Source organism: Rattus norvegicus, chromosome X, assembly GCF_036323735.1.
Source record: "Rattus norvegicus strain BN/NHsdMcwi chromosome X, GRCr8, whole genome shotgun sequence".
NCBI classification, from domain to species: Eukaryota; Metazoa; Chordata; class Mammalia; order Rodentia; family Muridae; genus Rattus; species Rattus norvegicus.
Genome location: NC_086039.1, coordinates 77510974 through 77534953, shown reverse-complemented (window position 1 = coordinate 77534953; position 23980 = coordinate 77510974). Strand labels below are relative to the sequence as shown.

The 23980-nt window shown below is 39.8% G+C and overlaps 1 pseudogene; it reads right to left on the bottom strand.

Annotated features, from left to right (window-relative positions):
• Nucleotides 1-906: 906 nt before the first annotated feature.
• Nucleotides 907-2236, bottom strand: Rfk-ps1 (riboflavin kinase, pseudogene 1; annotated as a pseudogene).

Below are 23980 nucleotides of genomic sequence, written 5' to 3'. Positions count from 1 at the left end.
CTTTGAGTAGAGGAATACTACTGATTTGTTTGAGTTAACTTTATAGCTGGACACTTTGCTGAAGTTTTTTTTTTTTAAAGGAAAAAAATAACAGTCAAACTTTATTCCAAGGTCTGCAAACATTCAGACTAATCAAAGTGGTACTGTAATTTCTTATAATACATCGATAATACAGTTTTTGAAGTCTAGAGAATTAACTAAGCCCTAAACCACATACCATATAATTCCAAAGTAACAACTGTTAACAATGTGACATTAGCCATGAACATTACTTAATGAGGACATAATTAACAAGCTATTCTTACTTAAGGCTTCCTTTTAGTATAGAATTTCCAACATCAAAAATTCTATTTTGAAGGCTAAGGAGGTTGCTCAGTCATAGAACACATTCACAGGGCTGCCCCAGCAAATCTCTCGCCATTCAACAACTAATTCAACGCACTGATGAGCCCAAAGCAATTGGTCGCCCAATGTCAACCTTCTGCCAGCATAGGCAACTCAAGCCAATTCAGTGAGAAACCAGGAGATATAAAGATACGCGGCTAAAACTTTCTCCACTTCTGAAGCTGCAAAGGCTTTAGATGAGTATTAAATTATATTTAAGTACTTGGTCATAGAGAACTATTTTTACTTTGAAAACATAGGACCACACTGTTAAAAAAAAAAAAAGACAGAGCTGGGTTGGGTAGGAACTGGCTGGGTCCGTTTCAATTCCAAGCAAGTCTATAAATACAGCTTCTTTTATTTTTCTTAAAACACAAAGCATACTTGCACCTGACCACCACTTAGTTTTGAGCAGAACGGCACACCCACAAGCAGTCTCTAGGCCACATGGTTGTCGGATATGCCAAATGGGAAGAAAATAAACCAAAGTCATAAAAAGAGCAAAAACATCTATTCTTCAAAAAGGCGACACATAGACGTCATATGGCTTAAAAAAGTAAAGGGGGCCAGGAGCCTTGCTCAGTGGTCACACTTGCCCACCATGTAAGGCACTGGGTTGGATCCTCAGTACTGTGCAGAAAAGCCCTGGTGCGGGGCCATCAAGGGCACTTCAACCTGAAGTTAACTCCACACAGAGCATTAGGACACTACCAGGAAGTGACCGCATAAGGAATGAGTGACTCACGGCTCATGAAAGTTTGAAGGACTGTAAAAATATATTAATGCACAAAATAATAAAAGTAACTCTAGATTTCCCTCCTTGGCTAAGCTGTGTAAGTGGTGCGTTTCCTGGAAAGCGTCTGTTCAGCAGTACATGCTTGTCAGGCTTGCCAGTGCCAGCACACATGGTCACAGGAACTATGGCCAGTCCTCATTTTCCTTAGTAACTTGCTTTTCCACCCACACTCAGACTTTATTTTCATTACAAGACACTAGCTTTCTAGTGGTACATTTTAATCAACACATTACATTTAATGCCTTGATTTCTGAATGAATCTTTTTCTATGCAACATGATGGAGTTAACTGCTGGAGACCTCTTGACAGCTACAAGGAAACACTTGATTTAAACTATGATCAAGATGAGACTGTATCAGAAGCACTAAGACACTAGTGGGTGGACAGGTACGAGACTTTTCATCAGTGGCCATTCATAATTTTGCTTTTAGAAACTTGGAAGAAATTGTCATCTTTGAGTTTCAAATGTTCTGGTAAATCCAGTTGTTTTTTAGCTTCTTCAATATCACCTTGAATCGCAGAAATAAGTGACTCTAAAGAATCAAAGTTCTTTTCAGGTCTGAGGTAGCCAACAATGGCCACATTGAGAATCTCCCCATAAAAGTCCTCTTTGAAGGTATGGATGATATGGGTTTCCATGGACTTCTTCACATTCTTGTAGTATGGATTCCATCCTATGCTCACCACCATTTTATGGACCTCTCCACTCCCAACGCTGGCCCAGCCGTAATAGATGCCAGTGGACACATCAGCTGGAAGATTGTCTACTACTTGTTCAGGAAAATTGGCTGTGGGGATGCCCAGTTGCTTGGAGCCGCGGCCGAAGCCACGCACCACCTGACCTCGGCAGAAGAACGGCAGGCTCCTCATGACGCTGACCTCCGAGGACGCGGGCTGCTCCTCGCTCCGTGCCTGCGACGGAGCCGCCGTGAGTGCGGCACTCCCGCCCGGACCAGCCGGGGATTCCGCAGGAGCTGGGCCGGCGGAGCAGAACACCCGCCGCTACCGGTGCCTGCCGGCAGGACAGCCGCCAGCCGCCAAGAACCCAGCGGTCTCCTTTGCTGAAGTTTTTTATCAGGTGTAGTAGTTCTCTGGTGGAACTTTTGGGATCACTTAAGTATACTATCATATCATCTGCAAATAGTGATATTTTAACTTCTTCCTTTCCAATTTGTATCCTTTTGACCTCCTTTATTGTCTGATTGCAGTGGATAGGACTTCAAGCACTATTGAATAAGGAGAAAGAGAGAGAGAGAGAGAGAGAGAGAGAGAGAGAGAGAGAAGCCTTGTCTGATCCCTAATTTTAGAGGGATTGCTTCAAGTTTATCTCCATTTAGTTTGATGTTAGCTACTGGTTTGCTGTATATGGCTTTTACTATGTTTAGGTATGGGCCTTGAATTCCTGACCTTTCCAGGACTTTTATCATGAAGGGGTGTTGAATTTTGTCAAATGCTTTTTCAGCATCTAATGAAATGGTCATGTGGTTCTTATCTTTGAGTTTGTTTATATGGTGGATTACATTGATGGATTTTCATATATTGAACTCTACCTGCATCCCTGGGATGAAGCCTACTTGATTATGATGGATGATTGTTTTGATGTGTTCTTGGATTTGGTTTGCCAGAATTTTATTGAGCATTTTTGCGTCGATATTCCTAAGGGAAATTGGTCTGAAGTTCTCTTTCTTTGTTGGGTCTTTGTGTGGTTTAGGTATAAGAGTAATTGTGGCTTCATAGATGAATTTGGTAGTGCTCCATCTATTTCTATTTTGTAGAATATTTTGGACAGTATTGGTATGAGGTCTTCTATGAAGGTCTATTAGAATTCTTCCTTAAACCCTTCTGACCCTGGGCTCTTTTTGTTTGGGAGACTTTTAATAACTGCTTCTATTTCTTTAGGTATTATGGGTTTATTTAGATGGTTTATCTGTTCTTAAGTTTGATACCTGGAATTGGTCTAGAAAATTGTCCATTTCCTCCAGATTTTCCATTTTTATTGAACATAGGCTTTTGTAATAGGATCTGATGATTTTTGAATTTCCTCAGATTTTGTTGTTATGTCTCCCTTTTCATTTCTGATTTTGTTAATTTGGATACACTCTCTGTGCCCTCTTGTTAGTCTGGCTTTATCTGGTTTATCTTGTTGATTTTCTCAAAGAACCAGCTTCTGGCTTTATCAAATCTTTGTATAGTCCTTTTTGTTTCTACTCGGTTGATTTCAGCCCTGAGTTTGATTATTCCTGCCTTTTTTTCTTTTTGTTCTAGAGCTTTTAGGTGTGCTGTCAAGCTGCTGATATATGCTCTCTCCTATTTCTTTTTGCAGATACTCAGAGCCATGAGTTTTCCTCGTAGCACTGCTATCATTGTGTCCCACAAGTTTGGGTATGTTGTATCTTTGTTTTCATTAAATTCTAAGAAGTCTTTAATTTCTTTCTTTATTCCTTCCTTGGCGAAATTGTCATTGATTAGAGCATTGTTCAACTTTCATGTATAAGTGGACGTTCTCTTGCTATTGTTGTTATTGAAGACCAGCCTTAGTTTGTGGTGATCTGATAGTATGCATGGGATTATTTCTATTTTCCTATATCTGTTGAGGCCTGTTTTGTCACAAATTACATGGTTAGTTTTGCAGAATGTACCGTGAGGTGCTGAGAAAAAAAGCCTATACTTGTTTTAAGATTGAATGTTCTATAAATATCTATTAAGTACATTTGTTTCATAACTTTTGTTAGTTTCTTTATGTCTCTGTTTAATTTCTGTTTCCATGATCTGTCCCTTGATGAGAGTGGGTGTTCAACTCTCCTACTATTGTTGTGTTAGGTGCAATCTATGATTTGAGCTTTAGTAAGGTTTCCTTTATGAATGTAGGTGCCCTCGCATTTGTAGCATAGAGTTTTAGGATGGAGATGTCATCTTGGTGCGTTTTTCCTTTGATGAATATGAAGTGTCCTTCCTTACCCTTTTTGATGACTTTTGGTTAAAAGTCAATTTTATTCGATATTAGAATGGCTACTCCAGCTTGTTTCTCCAGACCATTTGCTTGGAAAGTTGTTTTCCAGCCTTTTACTCTGAGGTAGTGTTTGTCTTTGTCTCTGATTTGTGTTTCCTGTATATTGCAAAATGCTGGGTCCTCTTTATGTATCCAGTATGTTAGTCTATTTCTTTTTGTTGGGAAATTTAGTTTATTGATGTTAAGAGATATTAAGCAATGTTGATTGTTGCTTCCTGTTATTTTTGTATTTTGAGGTGGAATTATGTTTGTGCTGCCTCTTCTTTTGGTTTTCTTGCTAGGAGATTACTTTCCTGCTCTTTCTATGGGGTAGTTTACCTCCTTGTGTTGAAATTTTCCATCTCTTATCCTTTGTAGGGCTAGATTTGTAGAAAGATATTGTATAAATTTCATTTGTCATAGAATATTTTGGTTTCTCCATCTATGTTAATTGAGAGTTTTGCTGGATACAGTAACCTGGGCTGGCATTTGTTTTATCTTATGGTCTGTATAACATCTGTCCAGGATTATCTGGCTTTCATAGGCTCTGGTGAGAAGTCTGGTGTAATTCTTGGAGGTCTGCCTTCATATGTCACTTGACCTTTTTCCCTTACTGCTTTTAATATTCTTTCTTTGTTTTGTGCATTTGGTGTTTTGACTATTATGTGATGGTAGGAATTTCTCTTCTGTTCCTACCTATTGTAGTTCTGTAGGCTTCTTGTATTTTTACGGCCATCCCTTTCTTTAGGTTAGGGAAGTTTTCTTCTATACTTTTGTTGAAGATATTTACTGGCCCTTCACTCTCTTCTATACCTATCATCCTTAGGTTTGATCTTTTCATTGTGCCTGGATTTCCTGGATGTTTTGGACTCGGAGCTTTTTGTGTTTTACATTATCTTTGATGTTTGTGGTGATGTTTTCTATGGTATCTTCTGTCCCTGAGATTCTCTCCTTTTTTTCTTCTATCTCTTGTATTCTTTTGGTGATGCTTGCATCTATGACTCCTGATCTCTTCCCTAGGTTTTCTATCTCCAGGGTTGTCTCCTTTTGTGCTTTCTTTGTTGTTTCTACTTCCATTTTTAAATCCTGGATGGCTTTGTTCACTTCCTTTACCTCTTTAGTTGTGTCTTCCTATAATTCTTTCAGGGATTTTATTGTTTCCTCTTTAAGGGCTTCTATTTATTTATTTGTGTTTTCCTGTGTTTCTTTAAGGGAGTTATTTATGTCCTTCCTAAAGTCCTCCATCATCATCATCATCAAATGTGATTTTCAATCAACATCTTGCTTTTCCAGTGTGTTTTGATATCCAGTATTTGCTTTGGTAGGAGAACTGGGCTCTGATGATGTCAAGTAATATTCGTTTCTGTGGCTTAGGTTCCTGTGCTCGCCTCACCATCAGTTTGTCTCTGTTGTTAGCTTCTCTTGCTGTTTCTGAGAGTGGCTTGGCCCTCCTGTAAGCCTGTGTGTCAGCATGCCTGTAGACCTGTTTTCCTGTTTTCTTTCAGTTCTTTCTGTGAGCAGAGTGCTCTGCTCTCAGGTGTGTAGGTGCTCCTCGTGACTGTGTTTCAGATCTTGATGGAGGCAGAAATCAGAAAGGTCCTGCCCCTTGCTGCTCCTAGGTCCCTGGGCCCAGGGGCCACAGGTCTCCCTAGGCAATTCCCTCTTAGTTTGGGAATGTGGGCAGAGAGTAGTCTCCTCTGTTTTCTCAGGAGTGGCCACATTTCTGTGGTCTAGCTCTCTCCTGACAGGATTTTGGAGAAACAGTTTTTTATGTTTAAAGGATGTTTTCTTGGCAAGTTACTCTTGAATCATTTAATTCTTTATTCCTCTTTTTTGTTTATGTATTTGAGTTTTTCTAACAAATGAACTATAAAAAATGTCATGGGCCATATAGAGCCTGAAAAATTATCTATGTAAACATGAACAATTTTTTTTATTAACTTGAGTATTTCTTATATACATTTCGAGTGTTATTCCCTTTCCCAGTTTCCGGGCAAACATCCCCCTCCCCCCTCCCCTCCCTTATGGGTGTTCCCCTCCCAACCCTCCCCCCATTGCCGCCCTCCCCCCATAGACTAGTTCACTGGGGGTTCAGTCTTAGCAGGACCCAGAGCTTCCCCTTCCACTGGTGCTCTTACTAGGATATTCATTGCTACCTATGGGGTCAGAGTCCAGGGTCAGTCCATGTATAGTCTTTAGGTAGTGGCTTAGTCCCTGGAAGCTCTGGTTGCTTGGCATTGTTGTACTTTTGGGGTCACGAGCCCCTTCAAGCTCTTCCAGTTCTTTCTCTGATTCCTTCAACAGGGGACCTATTCTCAGTTCAGTGGTTTGCTGCTGGCATTCGCCTCTGTATTTGCTGTATTCTGGCTGTGTCTCTCAGGAGCGATCTACATCCGGCTCCTGTCGGTCTGCACTTCTTTGCTTCATCCATCTTGTCTAATTGGGTGGCTGTATATGTATGGGCCACATGTGGGGCAGGCTCTGAATGGGTGTTCCTTCAGTCTCTGTTTTAATCTTTGCCTCTCCCTTCCCTGCCAAGGGTATTCTTTTTCCTCATTTAAAGAAGGAGTGAAGCATTCACATTTTGATCATCCGTCTTGAGTTTCGTTTGTTCTAGGGATCTAGGGTAATTCAAGCATTTGGGCTAATAGCCACTTATCAATGAGTGCATACCATGTATGTCTTTCTGTGATTGGGTTAGCTCACTCAGGATGATATTTTCCAGTTCCAACCATTTGCCTACGAATTTCATAAACTCGTTGTTTTTGATAGCTGAGTAATATTCCATTGTGTAGATGTACCACATTTTCTGTATCCATTCCTCTGTTGAAGGGCATCTGGGTTCTTTCAAGCTTCTGGCTATTATAAATAAGGCTGCAATGAACATAGTGGAGCACGTGTCTTTTTTATATGTTGGGGCAACTTTTGGGTATATGCCCAAGAGAGGTATAGCTGGATCCTCAGGCAGTTCAATGTCCAATTTTCTGAGGAACCTCCAGACTGATTTCCAGAATGGTTGTACCAGTTTGCAATCCCACCAACAATGGAGGAGTGTTCCTCTTTCTCCACATCCTCGCCAGCATCTGTTGTCCCCTGAGTTTTTGATCTTAGCCATTCTCACTGGTGTGAGGTGAAATCTCAGGGTTGTTTTGATTTGCATTTCCCTTATGACTAAAGATGTTGAACATTTCTTTAGGTGTTTCTCCGCCATTCGGCATTCCTCAGCTGTGAATTCTTTGTTTAGCTCTGAGCCCCATTATTTAATAGGGTTATTTGTTTCCCTGTGGTCTAACTTCTTGAGTTCTTTGTATATTTTGGATATAAGGCCTCTATCTGTTGTAGGATTGGTAAAGATCTTTTCCCAATCTGTTGGTTGCCGTTTTGTCCTAACCACAGTGTCCTTTGCCTTACAGAAGCTTTGCAGTTTTATGAGATCCCATTTGTCAATTCTTGATCTTAGAGCGTAAGCCATTGGTGTTTTGTTCAGGAAATTTTTTCCAGTGCCCATGTGTTCCAGATGCTTCCCTAGTTTTTCTTCTATTAGTTTGAGTGTGTCTGGTTTGATGTGGAGGTCCTTGATCCACTTGGACTTAAGCTTTGTACAGGGTGATAAGCATGGATCGATCTGCATTCTTCTACATGTTGACCTCCAGTTGAACCAGCACCATTTGCTGAAAATGCTATCTTTTTTCCATTGGATGGTTTTGGCTCCTTTGTCAAAAATCAAGTGACCATAGGTGAGTGCGTTCATTTCTGGGTCTTCAATTCTATTCCATTGGTCTATCTGTCTGTCTCTGTACCAATACCATGCAGTTTTTATCACTATTGCTCTGTAATACTGCTTGAGTTCAGGGATAGTGATTCCCCCTGAAGTCCTTTTATTGTTGAGGATAGCTTTAGCTATCCTGGGTTTTTTGTTATTCCAGATGAATTTGCAAATTGTTCTGTCTAACTCTTTGAAGAATTGGATTGGTATTTTGATGGGGATTGCATTGAATCTGTAGATTGCTTTTGGTAAAATGGCCATTTTTACTATATTAATCCTGCCAATCCATGAGCATGGGAGATCTTTCCATCTTCTGAGGTCTTCTTCAATTTCTTTCCTCAGTGTCTTGAAGTTCTTATTGTACAGATCTTTTACTTGCTTGGTTAAAGTCACACCGAGGTACTTTATATTATTTGGGTCTATTATGAAGGGTGTCGTTTCCCTAATTTCTTTCTCGGCTTGTTTCTCTTTTGTATAGAGGAAGGCAACTGATTTATTTGAGTTAATTTTATACCCAGCCACTTTGCTGAAGTTGTTTATCAGCTTTAGTAGTTCTCTGGTGGAACTTTTGGGATCACTTAAATATACTATCATGTCATCTGCAAATAGTGATATTTTGACCTCTTCTTTTCCGATCAGTATCCCCTTGATCTCCTTTTGTTGTCTGATTGCTCTGGCTAGAACTTCAAGAACTATATTGAATAAGTAGGGAGAGAGTGGGCAGCCTTGTCTAGTCCCTGATTTTAGTGGGATTGCTTCAAGTTTCTCTCCATTTATTTTAATGTTAGCAACTGGTTTGCTGTATATGGCTTTTACTATGTTTAGGTATGGGCCTTGAATTCCTATTCTTTCCAGGACTTTTATCATGAAGGGGTGTTGAATTTTGTCAAATGCTTTCTCAGCATCTAATGAAATGATCATGTGGTTCTGTTCTTTCAGTTTTTTTATATAATGGATCACGTTGATGGTTTTCCATATATTAAACCATCCCTGCATGCCTGGGATGAAGCCTACTTGATCATGGTGGATGATTGCTTTGATGTGCTCTTGAATTCGGTTTGCCAGAATTTTATTGAGTATATTTGCATCGATATTCATAAGGGAAATTGGTCTGAAGTTCTCTTTCTTTGTTGTGTCTTTGTGTGGTTTAGGTATAAGAGTAATTGTGGCTTCGTAGAAGGAATTCGGTAGTGCTCCATCTGTTTCAATTTTGTGGAATAGTTTGGATAATATTGGTATGAGGTCTTCTATGAAGGTTTGATAGAATTCTGCACTAAACCCGTCTGGACCTGGGCTCTTTTTGGTTGGGAGACCTTTAATGACTGCTTTTATTTCCTTAGGAGTTATGGGGTTGTATACCTGGTTTATCTGTTCCTGATTTAACTTCGATACCTGGTATCTGTCTAGGAAATTGTCCATTTCCTGAAGATTTTCAAGTTTTGTTGAATATAGGTTTTTATAGTAAGATCTGATGAGTTTTTGAATTTCCTCTGAATCTGTAGTTATGTCTCCCTTTTCATTTCTGATTTTGTTAATTTGGACGCACTCTCTGTGTCCTCTCGTTAGTCTGGCTAAGGGTTTATCTATCTTGTTGATTTTCTCAAAGAACCAACTTTTGGTTCTGTTGATTCTTTCTATGGTCCTTTTTGTTTCTACTTGGTTGATTTCAGCTCTGAGTTTGATTATTTCCTGCCTTCTACTCCTCCTGGGTGTATTTGCTTCTTTTTGTTCTAGAGCTTTTAAGTGTGCTGTCAAGCTGCTGACATATGCTCTTTCCTGTTTCTTTCTGCAGGCACTCAGCGCTATGAGTTTTCCTCTTAGCACAGCTTTCATTGTGTCCCATAAGTTTGGGTATGTTGTACCTTCATTTTCATTAAATTCTAAAAAGTTTTTAATTTCTTTCTTTATTTCTTCCTTGACCAGGTTATCATTGAGTAGAGCATTGTTCAATATCCACGTATATGTGGGCATTCTTCCCTTATTGTTATTGAAGACCAGTTTTTGGCCGTGGTGGTCCGATAGCACGCATGGGATTATTTCTATCTTTCTGTACCTGTTGAGGCCTGTTTTTTGACCAATTTTGGAGAAAGTGCCATGAGGAGCTGAGAAGAAGGTATATCCTTTTGCTTTAGGATAGAATGTTCTATAAATATCTGTTAAGTCCATTTGGCTCATGACTTCTCTTAGTCTGTCGACATCACTGTTTAATTTCTGTTTCCATGATCTGTCCATTGATGAGAGTGGGGTGTTGAAATCTCCCACTATTATTGTGTGAGGTACAATGTGTGTTTTGAGCTTTAGTAAAGTTTCTTTTACGTATGTAGGTGGCCTTGTATTTGGGGCATAGATATTTAGGATTGAGAGTTCATCTTGGTGGATTTTTCCTTTGATGAATATGAAGTGTCCTTCCTTATCTTTTTTGATGACTTTTAGTTGGAAATTAATTTTATTTGATATTAGAATTGCTACTCCAGCTTGCTTCTTCTGACCATTTGCCTGGAAAGTTGTTTTCCAGCCTTTCACTCTGAGGTAGTGTCTGTCTTTGTCTCTGAGTTGTGTTTCCTGTAGGCAGCAGAATGCAGGGTCCTCGTTGTGTATCCAGTTTGTTAATCTATGTCTTTTTATTGGGGAGTTTAGGCCATTGATATTGAGAGATATTAAGGAATAGTGATTATTGCTTCCCGTTATATTCATATTTGGATGTAAGGTTATGTTTGTGTGCTTTCATTCTCTTTGTTTTGTTGCCAAGACGATTAGTTTCTTGCTTCTTCTAGGGTATAGCTTGCCTCCTTATGTTGGGCTTTACCATTTATTATCCTTTGTAGTGCTGGATTTGTAGAAAGATATTGTGTAAATTTGGTTTTGTCATGGAATATCTTGGTTTCTCCATCAATGTTAATTGAGAGTTTTGCAGGATACAGTAACCTGGGCTGGCATTTGTGTTCTCTTAGGGTCTGTATGACATCAGTCCAGGATCTTTTGGCCTTCATAGTTTCTGGCGAGAAGTCTGGTGTGATTCTGATAGGTCTGCCTTTATATGTTACTTGACCTTTTTCCCTTACTGCTTTTAATATTCTTTCTTTATTTTGTGCCTTTGGTGTTTTGACAATTATGTGATGGGAGGTGTTTCTTTTCTGGTCCAATCTATTTGGAGTTCTGTAGGCTTCTTGTATGTCTATGGGTATCTCTTTTTTTAGGTTAGGGAAGTTTTCTTCTATGATTTTGTTGAAGATATTTACTGGTCCTTTGAGCTGGGAGTCTTCACTCTCTTCTATACCTATTATCCTTAGGTTTGATCTTCTCATTGAGTCCTGGATTTCCTGTATGTTTTGGACCAGTAGCTTTTTCCGCTTTACATTATCCTTCACAGTTGAGTCAATGATCTCTATGGAATCTTCTGCTCCTGAGATTCTCTCTTCCATCTCTTGTATTCTGTTGGTGAAGCTTGTATCTACAGCTCCTTGTCTCTTCTTTTGGTTTTCTATATCCCGGGCTGTTTCCCTGTGTTCTTTCTTGATTGCTTCTATTTCCATCCTCAATTCCTTCAACTGTTTGTTTGTGTTTTCCTGGAATTCTTTCAGGGATTTTTGTGTCTCCTCTCTAAGGGCTTCTGCTTGTTTATTTATGTTTTCCTGGAATTCTTTCAGGCATTTTTGCGATTCCTCTCTGTAGGCTTCTACTTGTTCTCTAAGGGAGTTCTTCACATCTTTCTTGAAGTCCTCCAGCATCATGATCAAAAATGATTTTGAAACTAGATCTTGCTTTTCTGGTGTGTTTGGATATTCTATGTTTGTTTTGATGGGAGAATTGGGCTCTGATAGTGTCATGTAGTCTTGGTTTCTGTTGCTTGGGTTCCTGCGCTTGCCTCTCGCCATCAGATTATCTGTAGTGTTACTTTGTTCTGCTATTTCTGACAGTGGCTAGACTGTCCTATAAGCCTGTGTGTCAGGAGTGCTGTAGACCTGTTTTCCTCTCTTTCAGTCAGTTATGGGGACAGAGTGTTCTGCTTTCGGGCGTGTAGTTTTTCCTCTCTACAGGTCTTCAGCTGTTCCTGTGGGCCTGTGTCTTGAGTTCACCAGGCAGCTTTCTTGCAGCAGAAAATTTGGTCTTACCTGTGGTCCTGAGGCTCAAGTTCGCTCGTGGGGTGCTGCCCAGGGGCTCTCTGCAGCGGCAGCAACCAGGAAGACCTGTGCCGCCCCTTCCGGGAGCTTCAGTGCACCAGGGTTCCAGATGGTCTTTGGCTTTTTCCTCTGGCGTCCGAGATGTGTGTGCAGGGAGCAGTCTCTTCTGGTTTCCCAGGCTTGTCTGCCTCTCTGAAGGTTTAGCTCTCCCTCCCACTGGATTTGGGTGCAGAGAACTGTTTATCCGGTCTGTTTCTTTCAGGTTCCAGCGGTGTCTCAGGCAGGGGTCCTGCCGCTCCTGGGCCCTCCCCCACGGGAGCCCAGAGGCCTTATACAGTTTCCTCTTGGGCCAGGGATGTGGGCAGGGATGAGCAATGTTGGTGGTCTCTTCCGCTCTGCAGCCTCAGGAGTGCCCACCTGACCAGGCGGTTGGGTCTCTCTCTCACCGGGTCTGGGAGCAGAGAGCTGCTGCGGGCCAGGATCCGCGGGTGTGTGTGGATTGCTTTATTAAGGTTAGGCTAATTTATAATAACTCTTTTGGTTAATGTTAGGACAATGCCATAGCAAGAAGAGGAAATATGAAGCATCTAGTCATTGGAAACTGGGTTTAGATAAGGAAGTAACAGGTTACATTTGTGAAAGCTTACATCTGAACTTGTGTATCCTTTATCATGAAGTCTGTGAGAAGGGAAAACTGTCTCTGTTTTTGATAAGAGATGTAGTAGTCTTAACTAGCTACCAAATTGACTAATGAGCTAATATAATGGTGGATTGCTTTGGGGTAAGGAGCTAAAGGTCTGTTTTTCAGTTTGTCAAGTTTAACTGTCAATATAGACAAAAATATTAGAAGAATAATTTATAATCTAGGACTCATGCATTAGTTAAAATAACATAGGGTGGTCTATAGTCCACTACCTACAGTTCCCAGGTCCCTGTGGTCTCCATTGCAACTTGGGCAGAGTCAGTCTTGGCATCAGGCCCAGAAGACAAAAAGCTTTTTCCTCTGTAGTAGGTACATGTGAGAAATGAGAAATTTCCCAACTTGACTTAGGCAATATGAGGCATTTAACTCTCTGGATATATTGTCTACAGTGTAGGCCAAACCCTGGAAGCAAGCAAGGCAATAAAGCAGTGTTTCTCAGTGGTTATCATACTACAATCTTGTGGTGGTGCCTATATCTTCTTGGAGGCTTGGTGGTGGGGTTACTGTTAGGTTTTGGGAGTCTCTGTCATAAACTTAAACATTTAACTTTACTTTTAGCAAAATTTAGACAAGATTGAGAACAGTATCTATCAAGCATATCTGAGTTAGACAAACTGTGTTTGTTTAATTACTGGTTTATGAATGTATATAGCAAATAAAGAGAGCACACTGTGATTTAATGACAGTAGCAAAAAAAGGGGGGTACTTCTTTTTAACTGTTTAGAATCATTATTTACCAAAGCAGCGTAGAACTAAAACCTTATCTTAAGGTTAAGTCACTTCGACAGGCTGTACTGCTAAAGGCAGGGAATGGGGAGATTGGCCAGAACAAAGATGGCACTGAAGCTACAGCATAGCCACATGACTGCCTTTAGGTAAGATGGCATTGAAGCTATAGCTCTTTCCTCCTCTGGAAGAAAGTCATATGTTGTACCTTAGAATGGATTTAGCTGTGTATCTTAGAATGGAGCAGAAGCATAGCAAAGACAACTATTCAGAAGGATCTAAGTGTCTAAGTGTGAGAGGTGCTAGGCTCTGCTTGGCTGTGGGCAGTGGCCAAGGCCTGTGCCTCTTGGCTGACCAGAGTACTGGAAAGGGGCATGGGACAGAGAGCAGCTTTCTCTCTGCATCCTGGCAACTCTGCTCAGATGGGAGAGCAAGTACAATCTGGAATTCAGGGTGGTGCTGGCCAAGAGCACTGGGTAGCAGGGCTGAGTGAGAAGTGGCTGAGGTTTTGGGAGGTGCTGGAATGCTGTAGCTGCTAGGTGTGAGCTGGGTGCAAATGGGCAGGGTGAGGTGAGAGGAGGAGAGTCTAGGCAAGAGCTAGTGCCACAGCAGAATCATGGGCCAGGGAACCAGAGGAAAGACCACGCAGTAAAGGATAGCCTATGAATCACTAGCAAGAGAGTTGTAAAAGTTTCTTTTTAAACTGCCAGTTAAGTGGCCATGTAGAGATATTGCTTAGTGGATAATAGGACCAAATTTAGCCTGTGAATCAGACCGGGAAGTGTAGCTGTGAAGACATTCCCTCTGGGTAAAAGTAGGAGGAGCTAGCGATTTGTCCATTCCTGTATCAAATACATAGCGAAGGCTGCAGGCAGCCAAACCAGATCACCAGGTCATTACAAAGTGAACTGGGGGCTGAGATCTGGGCCAGTGCCCTGAGCAACAGCAGGAGAACAGTTTATCTAGTTCCAGCCTAGGATTTTTTTAGGAATAAGAGAGAACTGCTTCCTAGAGTGCTAGGAAGAGGTCATCCAGGGGTAGATGTTCCAGAAAGAAGGTTCAGTGAGAAGACCAGTAATAAAGATTGAATACTTCTGTCTTCAAGGAAACCACGGGTTAGCTTCAAACTCAAAAACACTACCTTGTGACCAGGGGACATTTAATCTGACCAGTGGGGGGAGGGAGTTTACCAATTCACTGGTGTTTGGGTAGATAGGTCTAGCAAGCCATCCAATTGGCTGTAATTCCATGTGGCAGCAGGAAAGGTGAACCTGCAACTTTCTTAATCTGAGTTATGGTACCAAAGTTGTGTTTTATAAAAAGAAAAAGGAAAGATCCAGGAATATGTTTGGTAGAGGTGCAATATGGTGAAGTGGAAGGGGGTGCCTCTTGCAGGCCTGTGCTAAGGCATCCCATTCCACTTAAGGCCCCAGCCAGTCCATCGATATTGTATAAAATAGTTTATTTAGGTCATGGCAGGGGGGTGAGGGAGTGGAGTCAGAGAAAGGCAGAGAGAGAGTGAATGAGAGAGAGAGAGAGAGGGAGAGAGAGAGAGAGAGAGAGAGAGAGAGAGAGAAAGAAAGAAAGAAAGAGAATAAAGGAATAGAGGTCAGACATGAAGACATAAGAGAGGGGAGAGGGAAATGGGGAGAGAAGAAAGAGAGAGGGAAGAAATTAAGAGAGTAAGAGAGTGAGGAGGGGGCAAACAGCTCCTTTTATATTAAGTCAGGCATACCTGGATGTTGCCAGGTAACTGGGGCACAGCCTAGAAAGAATGCTAACAGTTGTCCTTTATCCCTGCCCCTCCCCCACCCAGGTCCCTTCATCCCTCTGCCACCAGTGATTATTTCCTTCCCTCTTCTAGGTGAGATCAAAGCCTTCATAGTTAGGTATTTCTGCTTGTTAAACTTCTTACAGTCTGTGGGCTATATCCTAGGTATTCTGTATTTTTTGGCTAATATCTATTCATTAGTGAGTACATACCATGCATATCCTTTTGGGTCAGGGTAACCTCATTCAAGATTATATTTTCTAGTTCCATCCATTTGCCAGAAAAATTCACGATTTCCCCGTTTTTAATAGCTGAATAATAAATACTCCATGGTGTAAATGTACCACATTTTTGAATCCATTCCTCTGTTGAAGGGCATCTGGTTTCTTTCCAGCTTCTGGCTATTATAAGTAAGGCTGCTATGAACATAGTGGAGCATATGTCTTTGTTATATGTTGGGGCATCTTTTGGGTGTATGCCCAGGAGTGGTATAGCTGGGTCTTTAGGTAGAAGTATTTTCAGTTTTCTGAGGAACTGTCAGATTGCTTTCTGGAGTGGTTGTACCAGTTTGCAATCCCACCAACAATGGAGGAGCGTTCCCCTTTTTCCACATCCTTGCCAGCATGTGCTGTCACTTGAGTTTTTGATCTTAGCCATTCTGACTGGTTTGAGGTGGAATCTCAGGGTTGTTTTGATTTGCATTTCCTTGATGACTAAGGATATTGAATATTTCTTTAAGTGCTTCTTGGCCATTTGAGATTCTTCTGTTGTGAATTTTTGTTTAGCTCTATACCTTGTTTTTTTAAACAGCAACTTCTTTACCTTATTCATGCTTCTGTTTTACACTGTTTCCTACATTCTGCCAATCCTCAGGAACAAATGTTCTCCTCATGAACACTATGGGTTATGTTCAATATTAGTATCTAATCACCCTGATTAATTTTAATTCCTCTTATCTTTGACATGTAATTAAGTGGAGAGGCATAATCTCCTCAACACTTTCTGGATTTCCCATGTTCTTGGGTTCTTACTGGTTGTGAATAAGTGTGTTCTCCAAGTTTACACATTCCTTGGTCTAAACATACATTGGTTGAATTATGAGGAGATTAGATGGGCTACTGTCAGGCCCTATGTTAGGTACCATTTACTGTGGCAATCACAGGGACCTAAAAAGGAGGTAATGGTAAACAGAAAGACAAGATTCTGGGTTCACTTCAAGAATGAACATTTTTTTCTCATTGCTGTTTATATATTGTTTAGCTAGCTACTAGAAAGCACAGCAAGCAGAGTTTGATCTAATAGTACCTTTCACCTATTTAACTTAGTTCTTCCTTCTGAACTTCTCTGCTGCCATGGCCTTCTTTTGGCTCAAAGGACATTTCTCCTAGGCTTTATGTTGTGAATTAGTTTTCTCAGTCAGACATGGGTCACTATCTTTGTCAGGATTTGTGCTGAGGGAAAAACAAACAAACAAACAAACAAACAAACAAACACGAAAAACTTCAGACCATCTGGAGCCCATGAGAGAAGTTAAATTGGAACTGACCTGAAAACTATAGGCACTAGCCTAATTGGAATATTTATGTCACACCCTTTTATCCCAAGGCTCTGGGATCATTGTAAAAGAAGGGGCAAAAAGAATTTAAGACACAACAGTAGTGAATGACTGTGTCCTCTAGACACAGCAGAGCAGTTGCACATAATGAGCTCACAGGGGTTGTGACACCAGGCACAAAAGTCTAAGCCAGACAAATCTCATTATGGAGAGGGAAATCTGGCATGAAATTCCATCCTTATATAAAGAACTGTTGGTAAACTTTAATTCTTAGCTGCTGGGAGAGGAAGGGTCCATATTCTCTAAAACTATACCCCTGATAAGTAGAACACACTCCAGTGTAAGGCCTTACATCCAAGAATATTTCTGCAGTATAATTGGTCTTGATGCAAAAAAAAAAAAAAAAAAAAAAGGAAAGAAAGGATCCAAAGCAGGGTTGGGAGGTAATAGGAGGAGTAGATCCTTGGAAGCATTGGCAGAGGAAGGTTGAATATGATGAAATCACATATGAAATGCCCAGGAATCTGATATAAGATTACTTATTATTACATTTGTTTATTTCTATAGTTATACATTTTAGTGTTTGGTTGCACCTCTCTGAAAAATCATCAAGTAATTGAGGGTTAAGGACATATGCCTCTTTAATATAAGTAATTATGAAAGAATTAAAGTTCTTTGCTAAGTGTCAACTCTTCTATGTTTGCAATATTGTTACTGGTAACTCCATATTAGTAGGTCTTGTCTACCAATTATATTTTGATCTCAAGCCTGAAAATAATTTCTTATATTCTGTGTTAAAATTTAAGAAACTAATGTGGTACAGGCAAATCAATAAGTATTGTACTTATTTCACATTTGATGGGTTTTATGTCATTCTCTTATATTATTTGAGATAATCAACAGTACTTAGTGTCACAGAATGAAAGGTATTATGAGTTATCCAATTCAAGGAGTTGTCACATTTCCTTCTTTCATTTGAAGAGAATCAATTTTCATCACTTATCTTACTATAATGATCCTATGCCAAACCCACCTTTGTGCACAGGATATGACATTTATGCATTGTGTGGGATACAAGAAGAGATTACTCATCTCTAAATAAGCAGGAGGAATCAACATCAATGTCACAGGTAATCAGAATGTTGCAATCCTCTATTTATCCCTAAATTTCTCTTAGTTTTCAGTGACAATATAATTTTTAACATTTCATTTCTTCTCTGGATTAAGCAGTCCCTCTTGAAATGTCATTTTTAACCTTTATTTACTGATTTAGGGTTTGCACACACACACACACACACACACACTCATACTCATCATGGTTGAAGGTTAGTGAAAGCCAAAGAACATTTCTGTTTTCCATCATCTGGATTCCAGGTATCAAACTCAAGGCATCAGCTTGGTGGCAAATGCCTTTATTTCATGACACATCTTTGAAATAACTTTTATACTTACTTATTAACATATAGTGCTTCTATTGTCCATATTTTGATATCATGAAATCAACAAATAATTTTTATATACCACTCAGCGCTCATTTAGTGAAAAGTACAGCTCCATGAAATGTATACTGAACAATTATATTTTCAATCATTCTGTATTTTCTCTTTAAAATTATGTTCTTTCTTTATGAACCAGGTTAGATATCATTTCTTTCATAACCCCCTCATCTCTTCACTAAGCAAGTTATTTAAATTCATTTTTACTATTAGAATGGAAATCTTCAAGAGCAGAAAGTATGGGCCATCAATCTTTTTCCCCCTTCCTTAATCAGGTACACAGGAAGTAGTAAATGAGTCAGGCTTGGTGACACAGGCATTTAATTCTAGTACCAAGGAAGCAGAGGCCATTAGATCTCTGAGTTTGAGGCCAACCTTGTCTATAGAGCGAGTCTAAGGACAGCTATGGCTATACAGAGAAACTCTCTCTTGAAAAAAAAGGGTAAAATATAGTAAATATTTCTTAATGTATGGTAGCTATGGGATAATTAATTATAATTCATTGCATTTAGTCATTATGAGAGAAATATTATACTTAATATCAATAGCTATTTTCAGGCCACAAGTCATTTAATATTCAGTGAATACATGGAATGCTTTTAGTACTATTCTGGATGTTTGAGGGGTGCAGGTGAGGGGGATGGCATGAAGAAATCTGCCAGGGAGGACTGGAAGGGTACAACATTCAGGATGTACATAGATAAAATAATTAATAAAAGTAAAGTAAATAAAATTACTTTCTGGCCCTGGTATTTTGTGGGTGGGTTGGGAGACTTCCCATGATTGCTTCTATTTCTGTGGGGGTTATAAGTCTATTTAAGTTGTTATCTGATTTTTACTTAACCTTGGCCTATCTCAAAAAATTTCCTTTTCTTGAAGATTTTCTAATTTTGTAGAGTACGGGTTTTTAAAGTATGACATGATTCTTTGGATATTCTTGGTGTCTGTAATGTCACCTCTTTTATTTCTGATTTTGTTAATCCCTTTTAGTTACTTTGGATAAAGGATCTTGTTTTTCCCAAAGAACCAATTCTTTGTGTCATTGATTCTTTGTATTGTTCTCTTTTTCTTCTTTTTATTGATTTCAGCTCTCAGTTTAATTATTCCTGCCATCTACTTTTCTTGGGTGTGCTTATTTATTTATTTTGTTCTAGAGCATTCAGACATGCTGTTAAGTTGCTTGTATGAAATCCCTCCATTATAGAATTGAAGACCCAGAAATGAACCCACACACCTATGGTCACTTGATTTTTGACAAAGGAGCCAAAACCATCAAATGGAAAAAAGATAGCATTTTCAGCAAATGGTGCTGGTTCAACTGGAGGTCAACATGTAGAAGAATGCAGATCGATCCATGCTTATCACCCTGTACAAAGCTGAAGTCCAAGTGGATCAAGGACCTCCACATCAAACCAGACACACTCAAACTAATAGAAGAAAAACTAGGGAAGCATCTGGAACACATGGGCACTGGAAAAAATTTCCTAAACAAAACACCAATGGCTTACGCTCTAAGATCAAGAATCGACAAATGGGATCTCATAAAACTGCAAAGCTTCTGTAAGGCAAAGGACACTGTGGTTAGGACAAAACGGCAACCAACAGATTGGGAAAAGATCTTTACCAATCCTACAACAGATAGAGGCCTTATATCCAAAATATACAAAGAACTAAAGAAGTTAGACCGCAGAGAAACAAATAACATTATTAAAAAATGGGGTTCAGAGCTAAACAAAGAATTCACAGCTGAGGAATGCCAAATGGCTGAGAAACACCTAAAGAAATGTTCAACATCTTTAGTCATAAGGGAAATGCAAATCAAAACAACCCTGAGATTTCACCTCACACCAGTGAGAATGGCTATGATCAAAAACTCAGGGGACAACAGATGCTGGCGAGGATGTGGAGAAAGAGGAACACTCCTCCATTGTTGGTGGGATTGCAAACTGGTACAACCATTCTGGAAATCAGTCTGGAGGTTCCTCAGAAAATTGGACATTGAACTGCCTGAGGATCCAGCTATACCTCTCTTGGGCATATACCCAAAAGATGCCCCAACATATAAAAAAGACACGTGCTCCACTATGTTCATAGCAGACTTATTTATAATAGCCAGAAGCTGGAAAGAACCCAGATGCCCTTCAACAGAGGAATGGATACAGAAAATGTGGTACATCTACACAATGGAATATTACTCAGCTATCAAAAACAACGGCTTAATGTAATTCGTAGGCAAATGGTTGGAACTGGAAAATACCATCCTGAGTGAGGTAACCCAATCACAGAAAGACACACATGGTATGCACTCATTGATAAGTGGCTATTAGCCCAAATGCTTGAATTACCCTAGATGCCTAGAGCACATGAAACTCAAGACGGATGATCAAAATGTGAATGCTTCACTCCTTCTTTAAATGAGGAAAAAGAATACCCTTGGCAGGGAAGGGAGAGGCAAAGATTAAAACAGAGACTGAAGGAACACCCATTCAGAGCCTGCCCCACATTTGGCCCATACATATACAGCCACCCAATTAGACAAGATGGATGAAGCAAAGAAGTGCAGACCGACAGGAGCCGGATGTAGATCGCTCCTGAGAGACACAGCCAGAATACAGCAAATACAGAGGCGAATGCCAGCAGCAAACCACTGAACTGAGAACAGGACCCCCGTTGAAGGAATCAGAGAAAGGACTGGAAGAGCTTGAAGGGGCTCGAGACCCCATATGTACAACAATGCCAAGCAACCAGAGCTTCCAGGGACTAAGCCACTACCTAAAGACTATACATGGACTGACCCTGGACTCTGACCTCATAGGTAGCAATGAATATCCTAGTAAGAGCACCAGTGGAAGGAGAAGCCCTGGGTCCTGCTAAGACTGAACCCCCAGTGAACTAGACTGGTGGGGGGGGGCGGCAATGGGGGGAGGGTTGGGAGGGGAACACCCATAAGGAAGGGGAGGGGGGAGGGGGATGTTTGCCCGGATACCGGGAAAGGGAATAACACTCGAAATGTATATAAGAAATACTCAAGTTAATAAAAAAAAAAAAGAAATCCCTCCATTATTTTTAACATAGGTACTTAGTGCTGTGAGCTTTTCTCTTATCTCTGCTTTTATTGTGCCCCATAAGTTTGGGCATGTTGTTCATTGATTTTCATTGAATTCTAGGAGATTTTTAATTTTTTTCTTTATTTCTGTCTTGATCCATTAGTCATTCAGTAGTAAGCTGTTCAATTTTCATGAGTTTGTTGGCTTTCTGATTTTTTTTGAAGTTCAGCTTTAATGTATGATGGTTTGATAGGATTCAGTGAGTTATTTCACTTTTCAGTTTTCCTGTATCTGTCATGACTGGGTATGTGAACAATTTTGGAGAAAATTCAATGTAATTCTGAGAAGAAGTACAATATTCTTTTGTGTTTGGGAAAAATGTTCTGTAGATAGGTTAGGTCCATTTGGTTTGTAATGTCTGTTAGCTCTAGTACTTCTCTGTTTAGTTTTTGTATGGATAACTTGCTCGTTTCTGAGGATGGTGTATTAAAGTCTCCCACTTTCAGTGTCTGAGGATCAATGTCTAGTAACATTCACATTTATTTTACAAATGCAGCTATCCTTGCATTCAAGGCACAGATGTTAAGAATTAAAATGTGGGGCTGGAGAGATGGCTCCAGCCATCTATGGTTAAGAGCACTGACTACTCTTCCAGAGGTCCTGAGTTCAAACCCCAGCAACAACATGGTGGCTCACAACCATCTTTAATGAGATCTGATGCCCTCTTCTGGTGTGTCTGAAGACAGATCCAGAGTACTTACAAAATAAATAAATAAATCTTTAAAAAAAGAATTAAAATGTCATCTTGGTGGGTTTTTCCTTTAGTGAGTATGAAGTGTCCTTCCAGTTTTTTTTTTTTATTAATTTTGGTTTGAAGTCTACTTTGTTAGATATCAGAATGGATACACCATTTGCTTGGAAAATCTGCATCCAACTCCTATGTTGAATATATTATGTTGACTAGGAAATATATATATATATATATATATATATATACATATATATATATATATGTGTGTGTGTGTGTGTGTGTGTGTGTCTTCTTTTTCCTCTCTGGCCTGTGTGTAGCAGGAAGCCTCCACTTGAGTTGGAGACTACATTTCTATTAGCGTATATGACCTTTGATCCACCAGGTAGTCTCTGCCCATACTGGAGGCTCATATATAAAGAGAGAGTGGATTGGGTATAGTGTCAGAGTAGTATGAAGAGAGTGGAGAAAGCCTGTGGGTGGACGGTCCATCTAGAGATCTGGAGGCCAGTGTTGCCTCTGGTCTAGCAGTGAGATTCCACCTCAGTTAGGGGCTGGGATGTGGCAATGAGGAGGGGAGGGTGATCAAGATTACTCCAACAGTGACAAACTTCCTTCCTTCCTACTCTAGCAATGCCACAGCTCCTAATAGGGCCATACTCTATGGGTCAAGCATTTAAACACTAGTCTGTGGGAGCCATACCTATTCATACCGCCACAGGAATAGTGTCAGAGAGTTGGTACCAAGCATGTCATGTTGTTGGCCTGGGGGTATGTCCTATGGTTATGCAGGGGTTATTTGCCTGAGTTGGATGCTGGGGCATAGTGATTAGGAGGGGAGGCACAACTAAGAATCAGGTTTGTTGGGAGTTAGAGGGTGGGGAGTGTTCACTGGTAGGCAGCATAACTGGACTTTTGACAGGTGTGACCTGTAGTTGGTCTAGAGATGTCCGACCTAGGGAATCAAGTCAGGAAGATTTCCATGGTGGCTGGCCTACCTGGACTTCTGGCAAGTACGACCTGTGGTTGGGTAGGGGATGTCTGCTCAAGAGTGACTAGGAAAAAATTATTTATGATTTTTGTATCATCTAAATATATATGTAAAATAAAGTTCAATAGAAAGATGTGAGGTAATTTTAAGTTTAAATTTATTTTCTCTTTTGATATACATGTATTTATTTACTCCTTTAGAGTTTCATACAATGTGTTTTGATTATATTTCCTTGCCAAAGTCTTCCCAGATCCACCCCTCTTCCTTACCCATCCAATTTTGTGTCCTTTTCTTTTAACTAATCATGATCAATTTGTGTAGTCTATATACTTTTGGCTAGATGATACTATGTGAGAATATGATTTACTGATGAGGGTTTCACTCAACTAATAATTGCCAATAGGTTTCTAGGTTGGGGTAAGGAGATTTCATGTCCAACTCCCATCTCCATGATGGGATTTTATTTTAATTGAGTTAGCATGCACATTAAGTTATTGACAACCACAGTTCACATTATTTTCTATTATGATTACATTGAAAAATCCATGTACTCTATTAAGTTCATGGAACTGTTTTATGTTATTTGTATACAACATTGTAGAATCAGAATAGTTTCCATTTGTGTACACATTTACTATTATCAGTGAGTTTTAATTTTTCATATGCTCCTGTGATTATTATTAGAATTTCATTTCAATTTGAAGACTTCCCTATAGCATTTAAAATGTATGTCTAGGGGCGAGAATTTACTCTCTTAGCTTTTACTCATCTACAACAATCTTTTAACTCTATTTAATTTTTGTGTTGCTAGGAATGTAGAGTAGTGTGCTGAAGTAAGTGAAGTGTTGTGAAGTTGAATGCAAATAAATATTACTTATCTTTTTTGA